This window comes from Paramisgurnus dabryanus, chromosome 14 (genome assembly GCF_030506205.2).
Source record: "Paramisgurnus dabryanus chromosome 14, PD_genome_1.1, whole genome shotgun sequence".
Classification (NCBI taxonomy): Eukaryota; Metazoa; Chordata; class Actinopteri; order Cypriniformes; family Cobitidae; genus Paramisgurnus; species Paramisgurnus dabryanus.
The window spans coordinates 36,127,455-36,143,861 of NC_133350.1; the positions used below are offsets into that span (position 1 = coordinate 36,127,455).

At 35.2% G+C, this 16,407-nt stretch overlaps 1 protein-coding gene and 1 long non-coding RNA gene across 4 annotated transcripts in view; one reads left to right on the forward strand and one right to left on the reverse strand.

The window, feature by feature from the left end:
* LOC135758196 (uncharacterized) overlaps positions 1-16,407 on the reverse strand; it is a 118,307-nt gene that overhangs the window by 66,912 nt on the left and 34,988 nt on the right. The window lies entirely within an intron of this gene.
* Positions 8,665-10,800, forward strand: LOC141280726 (uncharacterized). The gene is made up of 3 exons (XR_012335042.1): positions 8,665-8,850; positions 10,434-10,486; positions 10,730-10,800. It is a non-coding gene; the product is annotated as an uncharacterized lncRNA (long non-coding RNA).

Here is a 16,407-nt window from a genome sequence, read left to right on the forward strand (position 1 = left end):
AGTCTAGGTTTATAGAGCAGGAAAGGAAGCCATTACACAATGTGCATGTTTTGAAAACATTAAATTACACATTAATTACAAATTTGTTAAAATGCTAAAAACAAAGTTGTGACTGCTGAGTTAGCGCTACATGCCAATAAATGCTATATCATATGCTAGCGTTTAGCTGATTAGTTGTTACTCAAAATGTATTTTTGTCTGATAAGGGCTCAAAATATAAGGTCTGTTTACTAATGTGAGCTTCTGGCATGAGCCTCAGAGCAGAGCCAATCAGAGCAGAGCTCAACATTATTATTCATGACCCTTTCAAATAGGGCAAAAATAGACCATTTAATTAAAATCACAAATTCTAGGGTTGTAAATGGACATGTAAAAACGTTTCTGGATAATTTTTGCACTTAATAAATTATCAAATAACAATTTAACATATAATGACAACACATCCTATGGCACCTTTAATCTTAGGTTTCATATTTATTAGGGTTACACATGTCAGAAACAACAAATATAGATTAGGCCTATCTTATTTGTATTTTATATTTTACTTTTTTGTGATGTCAGTGAAAATTCAGACTGGGCAAGTAAAATACTGAACCATCAGATTTCTTCCCAATCTACTCCAGCACTCCAGTATAACACATTATACTTATTTAACAGCCATTACAAAAAACGCAAACAAAAAAGCTTACTACTGTAGTTAGCAATTGTATTATTGTTTGTGCTTTATTATTTTATGAGCAGTCTATTTAAACTACATACATACACTACACTGTTACAAGTTTGCAACTCTTCAGGTTAATATGGGATTGCCGTGGAAAACAATGTCCCTGAATCGTTATGTGTAACAACGTGTCCCATATTTTGTGCATAAAACTGTTAATAGACGAATGCTTTCTTCCTCACACACTTACCGGTAGCTGCCTGCATAATCATGCACATGATCGCGTCTCGTTCAGGGCAGGCTGAGCTTTGGCGCTTGAAGCGCGAATGATGCAGCACGAGTGTAGACAGACCAATCATAAAGCGAAGTAAGGTAGAGAGGCGGGACTAAGGAAAGGTAAAGCCAATCATATTAGCGATTTGAATTTTGGAGGCGGGACTCATCTGTTAACCGTTTGTGTGCCACAAATAGCGCTAGTTTTCTTTATATAAGAGTTTAAATCTCATTAAAATGATTTCTGAATAAATTCATGTTAAATTAAATAAGCAACAAGTAAAAAACACAAGAAACAGACAGACATCAGTTGTTATATGAATAAAGATCATATTATTATTTTTTTTTAAAAAGCACCCCAGAAAAAAAGGGCACTTTCTCTCCAGAAATAAAAAGGGCAGGTGCTCAAGCCCCCTTTGATGTCTATGTGTGCACGTGCCTGATACGGCGTATACCTGCGTATCACGTAGACTACACCACTAGAATACACTTTCCGTTTTTCAGCATGTTTATTAACAACATTCCACGCCACCCTTTAATTCTTGAAGATATGTTTTTAACTGTATAATGATTAGATTCCCTGTGTTGCACTGGACTTCTGCTAAGCTTGAACTTGAAAACGCGATGCATCACGTGCGCGGTACAACGCTTCATCCACCCGTAGCGCGCGTGCACGGAGTTTAAATGTTCATATTTTGGCTTGAACATTTTATTGCATTCAGTCTTAAAGCCTAATAAACAGTACCTGTTGAAGTCATTAAAGTTAAATAAATAACAAAAGAAGAGAAAGTGTGCAGCAACTAGTGTGCCCAGGATGGTAAAATAATTATTACAATGTATTCCTAATGACCAACACAAGTCTTCTGCATACTGACATGGTTTGAAATCTATAGGTATTTGATTCTTTGGTTTTCTGATGTATTAAAATTCATATATGTAGAGCAGGGAAATAAGAAGCTTTTTTTCCTGGGGTGCATGCCCTGGAAAATACTTATATGGACCTCGGTATTTATAAAATCATGCAATGCGGCGTGTTTGTCTTTACAGTTATGAAATTTATTATTTTAAACACACATTTCACAAAGTATATATTGTAAGTGTAAATATTCATAAACTCAACACTTCGGAGGCGTTTTTCTAAAGAATAATGTTTAAACTTTATTGGTGGTGGTTGAGAATAATTCCTCTTTCCATGTGTAACGCATTTTAGCGCAATATAAATGTATCATATTGTTATTCTTAATATATAAGAATACTAATATATTTTTTTAAACATTTATAACAGAAAGGTGTATAAAACAGCTTTAATTAACAATATCTGAATTGGCTCTTTGCACAATTCTAATTTTCTCATGTCATAATTTATAATTATTAATTAGATTTAATATAAATAAGTTTTGAAAAGTGTTGAATGCGAACGTGTAAGATATCTGGAAGGCGATGCGGCGTGTTTGTCTCTACAGCCACATGTTATAAAATTGATTATTTTACACACACATTTCACAAAGTACATATTGTAAAAATTCATAAACTCAACATTTCGGAGGTGTTTTTCGTCCGCAAAAGGCACAGTTTCTCTGTTCGCGTCAATTATTTTGGTTTGACCAACTAAAAAAACACATAAGTGACATTAAGACATTTTATTAAGTTACTTTAATAAATTATTTTAGTGATATTCTATTTTACAATAATATTTTTTACAATTATGAATTAGGTAGAAACACTGACTGCATATGCGCAAGAAAGGTAGCCTATTATTAAAGATTTTATAAATATAAATATGTAAAAACGAAATAAAAAAGATATCATATGCCAACTGTACACCCCGCATGGGTTTAAACGCCTTTTTTTCTAAAGAATAATTTGTAAACTTTATTGGTGGTGGTTGAGAAGAATTCCTCTTTCCATATGTGAAGCATTTTAGCGCAGTATAAATGTATCATATTGTTATTCTTAAAATATAAGAATACTACTATATTTTTTACAACATTTTTAACTTTAAAACATGTCTTTTTTTATACCACATTAATCTGTTTAAAATATTGATACTTTTAGAAAAACTGACAATTATAAATATTATGAACAAACAATGAAACGGTGTCAAAATTCGACAACACAAATAATTAAGATATTCATTGTAAATAGAGTCGCGTTTATTAGGCTCACACTAAATTCTCTGTTGCACTTCCTATAAGTTCGCATTGCACGTATCTTAATAATTGTATGCGCTGTTATGCTGGCAAGAATGGGTTGACATATCACTTTGCTGTTTTAATACAGTAGCAATGTAAAATATTCAGCAATGCCCTTATTAACTTCTGGAAACAACGCAATGCAATGTTTTTATGCGCCACCTGGTGGATATTCTGTGAAGCGAAACACATTAAGGGAAAATGGAAAGTAGCCCCCCCGAAAGCACTTGCAGAATGCTGCGAGACTCTGCGAGACGAATTGGCGAATGCCGCGGGAGAAAACGCGCATTTTTAAAGGCCACATCTGTATTATTGTTATTCTGCTAGTGGGAGACGCGCTATCAAGCAGTTTATGTCGTGCGTATACGGCAATGATTTTGAATACCTTTATTGTAATAATAAACGTTTTATTTCTTTGCTTAACTTAGGCGAGTTTGTGCATGTTTTATATTGTTGTAGTTTTATATTCATTAAGAAATGCAAGCCAATCATTTGTTTCGAAAAATCTAAGGATCTTAAGATTTATTTATGTTATAAGGCGGGTACAATGTTTTCCGTCTATTCGTTTTGTTTAATATAATTTAACTAATTTATTGTTGTTCTGTTTTAATAAAAATAATAATAAACACATACTAAGCATTATGGAAAATTATTAGACGCGCTATCAAGCAGTTTATTTCGTGCATACTGTACGACAATGATTTTGAATACCTTTATTGTAATAGCAGAATATTATGCAAACAGCGCAAATCCGCGTAATTTACCTTTTTTCCGCAATCGCGGAACAAAACGCAAAATAAAAAAAAAAATGTCTTGCCAACCTGCATTATTTATTTCATGGCAAAATAATAGCAGTAATTTAAAATGTCTTATTATATTTTTTATAAAATTATCCAATATTCTTTGATACAGAGTTAGACAACTTGGTAAACATTTCTGGCTTTATTTTACTTCAATCTTTCTCCTGCACCCCATCACAAGCAACACCGCGCCCCACAAATAACAGTCAATCAAAATCTCCTATGCACATATTACTACATTTTTAAAAAAAGTTTTTAATTGTTATCTAGTATAATTAATTATTTTCATGGAGATACATACGTGAAAGGTCTTTGTGAGCTGTGTGTCGCACCTGCTGTCTCACTTAAATGACAAAAACTGGGTGAAGCAATGTCATAATGGATTTCAATTTACTGTTTTTAGTCCTTATATTAAGTTGTTGAAAACTTGGGACACAAAAGAAAGGCATTTGTCCACTACCATCTCATCTCAGCATTAGCAAACTTGTGCATGCTGTCAGCGCGTGAGGACCGATCTTCTTCCTTTTAGGCTTTGAACTTGAACGCTCCGGTCACAAACACGCATAATAACACACAAAATAAAAAACACATTATAGGGAAAATGTAGCTTTGGACTTGTGGCTATTGTGCATTACTGTAGGCAAGTCATTTTCAAACTTTTTAAAACAACCGTAAAAAAAACAAGATTACGCAACGCACATCTCAGTGTTGGCGATAAGGATTGATTCATATGTTTTCATTATTATCAAGCATTTATAAAATATGTATGCGCCTTACGTGGTTAATTATTTTAATAACATTTTCCTTAAATCATCTTGGCAAACTGTATGACAGCTGTCTAGGTTAATCAAAAAACAAACAATCTGTATCTTGAGGTTGTATTTATTTTCATATTTTCATTTTGTTATGTTCTTATTATATCACTGACTGTTTACTTATTATTTAATTACTTGAGAACTTCTCATTTAATATTTTTATTAAAATTTCTGGAAATTACTGCCACGCAATAACCGCATCTCAAAAATCTCAAAAATAAATCGCGAAATCCTGAGGGACTGAAATAATTGTGATTGAACAATCTGAATAGCTATATTTGTATGAATAATGAAAGCCGCGTATACAGCGCATCTCTCTATCTGTGGCGCAAAAGCCTGATAACTTTGTACCTGATACATCTTCTGCACAGCGCGACTGTCAGAACATGCGGTCTATGCTGTCTTTGCAAAATATATATAATAATATAATATCGTTTAAATGACATTAAATTATATGCTCAAGTGGTGGTATTTCGGTTTACCTGCTGATAACACCAAATCAGTAACAGAACAAATATTGCATTATGAATTATCTCTATTATTTTGCTCTTCCTGCTTTCCCCCACCTGATAATTTCTGTCCAATGAATGAATGACCTTAATACACATGTGGTTTTGTTTACATATTTTGGTTCACTTGAAAAAAGGGCAGTGTGAATGCGAACCGCACCAAAAAAATAAAAAATAAAAAACATTTGGTCCGGACCAAAGCAAGTGAACTAGCGGACTTTCCTGGTGTGAATACACCCTAAGTGAACTGGGTTTGGTTCTTTTAAAACGAACTATATGTGAAAACACCCTTAAACACATGCTGATATTGAACAGCAACTTTACAACTGAAATTGTACAGCCACTGTAATTCTTGAGCAAGAATATGCAGAATTCAAAGAAGTGTAAACTCTAAGCAAGTGTTTAAACTGCTGAGATGGTCTATGACTTATATATATTTGTAAGGTTTTTTGTTAGATGTATTATCATGTGCATCTTCCCTGGTGGATCTTAAGAACATGTTACTTTATTTAGGGTGAAATGTAACACTGACATTTTCAAAAAATTGTCCCACCCATATATATGGTTTGCCCTAATTTGATTTGCTTAAGGGGCCAGTCACACCAAAAGCACTTTAAACGCTTGCAAATGCAAGGCGCGACACACTGCCTTTTTAAAAAAAAAAAGCAGTGTGACGCGGCTTTTCATATTGCTAAGCAACCACCGAGTCAGCTGTCTTGTCAATCAATTATTGAAGCGTGAGCGCTCTTTTGCTGTTAACTGTCATATTAGCAGAAACTTTAAAAAGAGGACGCTTGCTCTGACCTTGTTTGAGGGTGAGAGGTGCACAAACACGCAGGAGAAAGTGAGCGAGTGGAGTCCGGTTCTTCAAAGCAACTGTAATCTTCCCTCATCACAACGTAAGGCCCGCCTCTCCCCTCATTTGATTGGACAATGGAAAGCCGTGAATGACGTCGGGCGCTTTTCTGCTCTCAGCGCTCCTTCAAAAACGTGTGCGCGGCCGGCGGCAAAAAACGTGCCCTGCCCATAGAATATCATTCAAAAAAGGCGCCTGCAACTGCCATAAACGCTTTTGGTGTGACTGGCCCCTAAGAGATGCAAAGCTGAAATGGAGCTTCGAAGTTAAAACTTAAAGTAAGCTAATTATGATGGCTTGAAAAACACAGTAAGTAAAACAACTTGTGTTTAGGTAACTTACTTGGTGTTCTTTCTTGTTGGTTCCCCAAGGGACTTAGAACAGATAAAGGGCGTTCTATGGGTTGAACAGACATATTGTGCCGTATTAGAATGTGCAAAATGCAGTGAATAAAATGTTTTTGTTTACTCTTTCCTATTTAGTTGATGCTTTTTACCTCGAGTGTTAGGTGGATCAACACTCCAGCTGTGATGGTCTGCCTGAGTGATGCCCACTGGAGCTGAGAAAGGTGGAGTAGGTTGATAAGTTGCACTTGTTACATCTGTAAAAACAAATTGCCTGCTTCATAATGCTTACACACATTTATTTCAGCATCCATATTAACTATATAATCCGTAATATTTTAGTTTTTAAACACATGCTGATATTGAACAACAACTTTACAACTGAAATTGTAAAGCCACTGTAATTCTTGAGCAAGAATATGCAGAAATCAAAGAAGTGTAAAGCAAGTGTTTAAACTGCTGAGATGGTCTATGACTTAGTGATTAACAGTCAAACACAATGTGCCGTAGACTTTTTGAAAGATTTATAGAAATCCAAACAAAAAAGTGAAGTAAAAGACAGAACAGTATAATTCAAGTAAGGGATAATGTACAGGCAGCTGGTAGTTATCGGGAAATAAGTGTGATCTTGTATCACACTGAAGGGGCTTATTTCCCGATAACTACCGGCTGCCTCTACATTATCCCGCTTATTACACAGCTACTTGCCACATGAGAAAAAAAACTGGACATGAATATGAATTTGAAACATTTTATTGGCATATGTGTTTTAACATTTTTATCCTTCTGCGAAACTTCGCACAGATGCATAAAATGATCGTAATACCTTATTAAGATCCTCTGCTTCACACTTGTCTGTCTTCATTTTTTCTCTTTTAGCCAGTCTTTGAGAAGTTTTAATGCCCATTTGTGTGTTGGCTTCGTAGCTGTCATGCTCTATTTTGTCAAGTCAGTAAGCTCTCTGTGTCTTGTCGTTGTTCGTTCTTCTATCCACTGTTTAAATGTTTTGTTTGTTCCGTAAATGTTAAAATTAATGTCAAAATTTTCCATTCTTACTTGTGGTTGTCCAGTGTTTGTCACAAGATGGCGCCAAACGGTAATCATTATTGGCGTGGAGAGATTTTAATCGTAAAAGTAGTACCGGCTATGCGTTATTACTTTGGAGCGGTTATTTTAAAAGAACGAACCTGCAAATGTCTCAACTGACCAATCAGAATCAAGCATTCCAGAGAGCCGTGTAATAAGCACTTTTAACGTTTTTGCTGCAAAATCAACTTTATGCTTATATCGCAAGAATTTCACCTTTGTGAACTCCTGCAATGTTTTAATGTCATGTGACCTTGTGTAATTTGGATCGATCCCTTGAATAAATTCTAAATTGTTTCATGAGGGTTGATCAAGTCCCTTCCTTAGTTTTAAATACCCTGAATTAGGGGTGGGCGGAATGTCCAAAGATCTATTTCACGGAATGAGTCATTTTATTTCAAGGAACGGTATATTTCACGCTGTACATGTTTTTCAATTTTTATTGTTTTTATTATAAAAATTTACAGAAATTTGCCACTCACTCTAGCTTTTAACTAAATGCTCAATGCAGTTTTAAAATATGAGCAATTTAAAGTTAATAATGTCAAAGTGAAAATGGCCAGAAGATAACAACAGATTTAGTCTTGATTAGGGATGGGCACGGATATTCCAATATTCGATCGGCAATAATAATTCGAATTTAAAAAATGCTATTAGAATGTTTTTTTTAATGTGCCACCAAAGGGTTACGACTTATTTGATGCTTTTTCACTCCATCTATACCGTCTTTTACATACTTAAATGTAAGATATACATGAACATTAATTCGTATGTATTTCTGATTGTTTGGCAATGCAGATTGCAGACGAATTTAAGTTTTTCCATTTATCTTCGGGTTTGGCTGCGCCGTATTTGGCCACTGGCTCACATGAGGGCTCACGTGTTATTAAACGTGCTTCTCCGCCGCCCGCATCAACACATCATGAGACTGAGAATTGTAAGCTTTCTGTTATAAAGTCTACTTTATTTTGTTAATAACGAGACAGACACGGAGAACGAAATGAAACCGAGAACATTTATTATATGCGGTGCTCTTTCGAAAATGAACAAGATAACTGCACATGGCAGTTTAAAAGCAAAGCTCCGTCTTTGTGAACTGTTGTTAAATTAAGCTAACGTTAGTAACTTTGCACAGTCAACAATAATCTATCGAGCCAGCTTACATTATTTGTAAAATAATGTTAAATACAGATATTCAATCTTGTTCAATCCGTCTGTTGTTTTTATCAGATAACCATCATCACGAGGGAGAGTTTTCTCTGCAGCACCGGCATTATTGTATCTAGTCAGAAAAACGGGCTTTCACCGAAGCAGGTAGGGTAAATAGGGTTTTCTTTATTCACAGATACATGTCAAACTAAACTGAGAAGATATTTATATGGCGACTGAGCAGTTGGTTATGTAGATGTGTTTTTTCATTTGCTTCGTTCTCTTATTTGGAGTCTGTTTAAGGGTTTAAATGATGCAAGTCCTCAAACTTCGTTTAGATTTGGGGTTAGTTTATAATATTTGGTATAATATAATGTATGTAAGATCAAACAGTAATGAATTCATACTAACAACCGACTTGAAACTAAGGGTTTGACTGACTCAGACTTCGCTCCGCATGGGGTTTTAAAGCCTTTTTTTTCTGTAGGATATTTTTTAAGAAGAATTTAAAATACATATTTTTACAATGTTTTCAACTTAAAAATACATACATATACATACAGAATATACGTTTAGCTTGTTGTGGATGTTTCCTAATTATAAGCCTTCTGTGAAATTATGACAAAATGAAAAATACAAAAGCCCCGCGTGAACTTAAAATCAAACACAGATTTAACCACAAGAAGATGCGGGGTCATTAAATATGGCATAGATGAGAGAGAGAGAGAGAGAGAGAGAGAGAGAGAGAGCGCGCGTGCCGGACAACTTATAAATGAACACCTACATTACAGATAAAAGGGTATGTTGCTTCCTATTAAAGTTTGATCAATTGTGCATAATGGCATGTGCAACAAATGCATACAGAAGTCTATTTATTATCAAAGTATTTGCCAGTAGGCTAATGCAGATATTATGGGAAAAAGTAAATAATTGCATTCATTGATATAACGTGTGCACCTAACATTTCTGCACTCTTAAAAATTTCAGTCAGGGGCTACAGTGCTCTAAGTAGAAAAGGTAGGCTGGACACTATACCTAAAAACGTTTTGTGGACTTGCATAAAGAGAAAAGTTCCACTTAATCTGGACATTGTGTTTTTATAGTTTGGCAGATATCGTTTTGTATCGGCATATAATTTGCAAGCAATACATCGATTATTGAAGAATTGGCGAATCGTGATACTATCGTTATCGGGAGACATGTATCGTGCATCGAATCGTATCATGAGGTACCCTGCGATTCCCACCCCTAATAAGCAAATGGGATGTCAAACTACATCGCTCCAGCAGCGCACGTGTCACTGATATAAACGCAAGTTTTGTCTTAGCTTGCTTAAAGTTCAGAAAACTTTACAACTATTACTATTATGTGCGATCAAAAATCTTTGGCATTGCAGCTCCTTGAGAGACCTCTGCACGTGAGAGACCGGCTGCTGCATGAGCAGAGAGAGAGCGAGCGCTAGAGTCTCGCTGCGAGACTCGCGGTGGATTCACTGGCACTTATTATAAAAATTACAGAAATAAGTCGTTCATTTTTTATGAGTGAATTATTTTACATGTTTCTCCGTCACACTAAGTCTAACATGGGGCAGGGTAGAGTTAGCCACACCCACTTATTTGCATTCCGTGGAATAGAAAAATCTGTTACGTCTGACATTTTATTCCGCGGTAACGTTATATACCGCCCAGCTCGACCATGAATGTGTTTGATTTCCCTCAACCCTTATGCTCTTTTACCTTGTGTGCTAGGTCTATCAACATCCCAACTGTCTCTGTGATTGTCTGTCAGAAAGGTGGAGTGGGTAAGTTGCACCTTCAACATGTAATTTGTACATTGGTGAGATTTCTGTTCTGAATTTATTTGCATTTAACTTACTTTGTGTTCTTTCTTGTTGGTCCCCTGAGTGTCTCTGGACACAATAAGTCTTGTCTACGAATTTAATTGATAATTGAATGTATAATTTTTAAATTGTCTCTAAATGGTGTGAATGTTTTTCTTATTTTCTCATCAATAATTGTGTTCTTTTACCTTGTGTGTTGGGTAGATCAACATTCCTGCCATCTTTATGATGTTCTGCCTGAGAGATGCCTACAGTAGCTAAGAAAGGTGGAGTGGGTAAGTTGCACCTTCAACATGTAATTTGTACATTAGTAAGATTTCTGTTCTGAATTTATGTGCATTTAACTTTTTGTTCTTTCTTGTTGGTCCCCTGAGTGTCTCTGGACACAATAGGTCTTGTCTACGAATTTAATTGATAATTGAATGTATAATTTTTAAATTGTCTCTAAATGGTGTAAATGTTTTTCTTATTTTCTTATCATAATTGTGTTCTTTTACCTTGTGTGTTGGGTAGATCAACATTCCTGCCATCTTTAGTATGTTCTGCCTGAGAGATGCCTACTGGAGCTAAGAAAGGTGGAGTGGGTAAGTTGCACCTTCAACATGTAATTTGTACATTAGTAAGATTTCTGTTCTGAATTTATGTGCATTTAACTTTTTGTTCTTTCTTGTTGGTCCCCTGAGTGTCTCTGGACACAATAGGTCTTGTCTACGAATTTAATTGATAATTGAATGTATAATTTTTAAATTGTCTCTAAATGGTGTAAATGTTTTTCTTATTTTCTTATCATAATTGTGTTCTTTTACCTTGTGTGTTGGGTAGATCAACATTCCTGCCATCTTTAGTATGTTCTGCCTGAGAGATGCCTACTGGAGCTAAGAAAGGTGGAGTGGGTAAGTTGCACCTTCAACATGTAATTTGTACATTAGTAAGATTTCTGTTCTGAATTTATGTGCATTTAACTTTTTGTTCTTTCTTGTTGGTCCCCTGAGTGTCTCTGGACACAATAGGTCTTGTCTACGAATTTAATTGATAATTGAATGTATAATTTTTAAATTGTCTCTAAATGGTGTAAATGTTTTTCTTATTTTCTTATCATAATTGTGTTCTTTTACCTTGTGTGTTGGGTAGATCAACATTCCTGCCATCTTTATGATGTTCTGCCTGAGAGATGCCTACAGTAGCTAAGAAAGGTGGAGTGGGTAAGTTGCACCTTCAACATGTAATTTGTACATTAGTAAGATTTCTGTTCTGAATTTATGTGCATTTAACTTTTTGTTCTTTCTTGTTGGTCCCCTGAGTGTCTCTGGACACAATAGGTCTTGTCTACGAATTTAATTGATAATTGAATGTATAATTTTTAAATTGTCTCTAAATGGTGTAAATGTTTTTCTTATTTTCTTATCATAATTGTGTTCTTTTACCTTGTGTGTTGGGTAGATCAACATTCCTGCCATCTTTAGTATGTTCTGCCTGAGAGATGCCTACTGGAGCTAAGAAAGGTGGAGTGGGTAAGTTGCACATAATTTGTACATTGGTGAGATTACCGTCTCTTCAGTAACATTTAATTTCCCCCAAACCTGCATATGTAAATATTTTAATATAAAGGTTTACATTTAAAAAATGTTGCTGTGTAAAAAACTTGTTTTTTTAAAACAAATTTTATTTTGTATTTCAGCGGAAAATTATAATTTTTTAGTAAATGAAATACATTTTTAGAAAATTCAACAAATGTTATAAATGTAACCATTTAATAGAAAATAATGTGTATTTACAGTTCTCAATGGTGCCGCCATCCCAGAGTGTGATGTCACAGGTTTGGTTGCCCCAAGTAAGCTTAATAGATACAATGGTAAAGAGATAATTAAAAATAGACAGTGGAGGACAGATAAAGAAAGATGAAAACTAAAAGCAACAGGCCATTAAAAGACATCAAAAAGGAGGCCATTATTGCATTGGTCACGATTGTATGATCACGATTGGGCCTTCTCATGCCCTGTTGCTTTCAGTGTTTATCTTCCTTCATGTGTCATTTGCTGTCTGTTTTTATCCGTCTCTTTGCCATTTGTATCTTTCAAGCTAATGCAGTATAACAAACTTCGTGATTTCACATGCTGCGGTATTGCAAGATGGCAGCACCCTTGCATTGAAAACCATTAATAAACAATATTTTATTTCTATTTAAAGGAACACGCCCAGATTTTGTGAATTTAGCTTATTCACTGATCCCCCAGAGTTAGATAAGTCCATACATATCGTTCTCATCTCTGTGCGTGCTGTAACTCTGTCTGACGCAGCCCCCGCTAGCTTACCACAAAGACTGGAAGTGAATGGCTTTAGCTAGCATACTGCTCCCAATAAGTGACAAAATAACGCGAACATTTTCCTATTTATGTGTTGTGATTTGTATAGTCACACCGTGTACAAATAACAAGGTGATATGAGACACAGCTATCTTTTAACAGTATACATACAGGGAACTATTTTCTTAGAAGACGAAGCACTGCAACTTGGACGGAGTTATTTGCTCACAGCACCCGAGAAGCCATTGGTTAGGAGCAGAGAGTTCGGTCAGAGTTGTGCAAATCACTCCGCCCAAGTAGCAGTGCTTCGTCTTCAGAGAATATAATTCCCAGTATATATACTGTTAAAAGATGGCTGTGTCTCATATGACCTTGTTATTTGTACACGTTGTGACTATATAAACCACAACGCATAAATAGGAATATCTTGGCGTTATTTTGTCACTTATTGGAAGCAGTATGCTAGCTAAAGCCATTCACTTCCAGTCTTTGTGCTAAGCTAGCTGGGGCTGCGTCAGACAGTTACAGCACGCACGGAGATGAGAGAGGTATGTATGGACTCCTCTAACTCTGGGGGATACGGTGAATAAGCTAAATTTCCAAAATCTGGGCGTGTTCCTTTAATGGCATCATTTATAACATCAGTTATTTTCTAATAGAGTAGATGTCTATTCACTTAAATAATTTAACTTTTCTTACTTAATTGCATTTAACAAACTATTTTTAGCAAGTTAGAAATGGCCAATGTTTGTTTTTTGAGGTCTAGGTACTGAAGGAACAAGTATTTTTTTGGACAGCTACACTTTCAGGCTGAATGCACAGTTAGTCAATTTATAAGCACATTTATAATTCACCTCAAGCCTGAAAAAACAAATAATCTACCTTTAAAACTGGGTACACTCTGACACCTCGTCTGTTGTTGTTCTTTTCTTGTCCAATTTTGCTGATTGACAAATGCTGTCGACAGTTAGGAGGTCATTACTGACACTTTTTTTTTTTTAAAGAGCATTACCTTTAAACAAGTTTACTAGTTTATCTTTAACCTTTAGATTTATCCACATTAAAGAAAGACCAAATGTCAATTGTAGTGTTGCAGGTTTATGCTTGGTTACAAAGTGTACCTTTAAACACTTGTCGATTTTGGTATGTGAAGTTATAAAAGATTAAAAAGAAAATTCTGACTTACATTTGTTGATTTTGTTGACAGGAGGTTGTGCAACAGGATCTGATAAAATAGAAATTGTGCTTTTGTTTTCTCCACTGTTATGAACTTAAATGCCAACTTAATTCATAACGGGGCACTTTCCCACACTAATGCGGAGTTCAGACTGCATGAATTTCAAAGTTGTCGGGTCACAGATCTTTTCACACTGCATGACTATCTGGGGTAGCGTTCAGTTACTGCTGTTTTCACACTGAACGATGGATCGTTGACAGGGGGTTCCACGTCTCACAACCAAACGCACGTGAGAAGTGACAAGGAACAACCTGAGGTTACACGTGCAAGACCGGAGTTCTCACGTGAGATTTGGGATTAATATTAAAATTGGTTGCCCGAAGAAGCTTGCCATACAAATTGCATGTGTGCTCATTTGCAGCGTTTAGAAGAAAAATGTAAAAGAAAAGAACCCCTTTTTCTGAATCAAAGCCATGCTTGCTGATATTATGGTTTGTACCTTTCGGGCATTTGTCTGCGAATTCTCAAAACCTGTCGGCGAGTCAAAATCAGGTCTAAAATCGTTTAGTCTGAACTCTGCATTATATGTGTTAAGAAGTCTTCTAATAAAGTTTTTTAATTAAAGCCAGCTTCAACATTAATTATTCTGTTTATTTATTCTGTTGATAGAATAAGCGCCCCATGTGTATTCTGCGTCAATCAGCCAAACAACTCAATAGGTATACGAGTATTCACAGTAACACTTCAGACTGTCTTCTGTGTGCTAAATTTGCATCACTGGGTGTGTCCCACTCCAGGGCAATAACACAAAGCGGCTCATATTCAAGAATAATTGCTAAAAACCATGAGAAGGAGATCATACATCACAATTGTTTAGACAGCCTTAACATTACAAACAGCACTGACGAGTAGAAGAGAAGACAAACATCTCTGCATACACACTAACATACATTGCACATCAATTTATTTATATTATCTAATAAGTGTTTCATATTGTATCTACATCGGGACTCTTTAAAGATTTTATTTTAAAACAGCTGTTGATCTCACAAACTGCTAAATTTGGTTTTGCTGGGATGGCCATAATGAATTTTTATTGGCAATTTTAAAAAGGTCTTCTCAATAATTCTGTACTGACTTCCTGTTTCATTTAAACTGACGTCACCACATAAAATAATGCTGCATGTCCCAAGGCACTTCAGTGGGCCTTTAATGCATTGTTTTATCACTAATAAATTTATTTAATTTCTGTTACCTTTTTTCTTGGGGCGTTTAGGTACTGCTGGAGGATTGGGTGCGGGTGCAACACTTCCTTTGTGTATCGTTTTTCTTTTTTTTTTTGTTGGGGTTCTTGTACCTCGTCTTCTGAGGAACACATGTAATCGGAGAAGGTTTTTCTTCTAGGAAAACAAAGACAAGATGGCAATTGCACACACATTTCATTGCCCTTTATTTGCTATGTAGCAAGTATATGTGTGATTAATACAATTGAATGTTTGAAACTAAGGTAAATTACAGCAGTTTTCATGTTAAACCATGTTTTGTCATGTTCTTTTGTTGTAACTTACTTGTGAGATCTTTTTTCTGGGATTTCAGATTCCGAATTAATATCTGATGTGTAGCTGGCCTTTTTCCAATTGTTAGCAACATTCTGAAAAGATGCTGGAAAATGAAATTAAGGTAATGTTTATTTTTTATTTATTTTTGTAGAGAAAATGCAGAAAATTGACAAGATGATGAAAAACTAAAAACAGATGAAGAGTTTTGTTGCAAAACTTAAGTTTTTAAATTTTTGTCAAAACGTGTTTATGTTATCATGTTAATATTTTGTTGTATGGTGCTACTTAGCTGTATTTTAAGTTATGAAGGTTTAAATCAAAACAAAACGACTGAAGTCGAATTTATATTAATTGAGATTTCTGAATAAAACCCCGTAGTTATCTCATTTTGCATCGAAACTCTTCAGATATTGTTTTTTTTACTCTGGGCAAGGTCATTTTAATTTATAATAATATTTTCTCCTCTCACCTGATTCGTGCAGAATTCGTGCCTTATGTCGTGTCCACCCTTTTTCTGGCTGTGGTGCCTCCATTACTCTAACACACTTAAGGATCCTATCAATGTCCTTATATGGTGGCCACCAAGAATAGCCATCTGCATACCAGGACTTTGCAGCTGGTCCAGTTGTCCCTTCTTCCTCAAATTCCACAATTATGTACATTTTTTGTTGTAAAGCTGCCAGCCTGAAACGGTGTTGTTGATTTGATTGGATGAATATTTAACTATGTAATTCCAAGGCAAACTATGTAGCAAACGGTGTAATCTGTTGATTTTTTTTATAAATTTTATCTATGTATTTCAGAAGCTAACTATGTAATCTAAATGTAAACTATAATACAAAA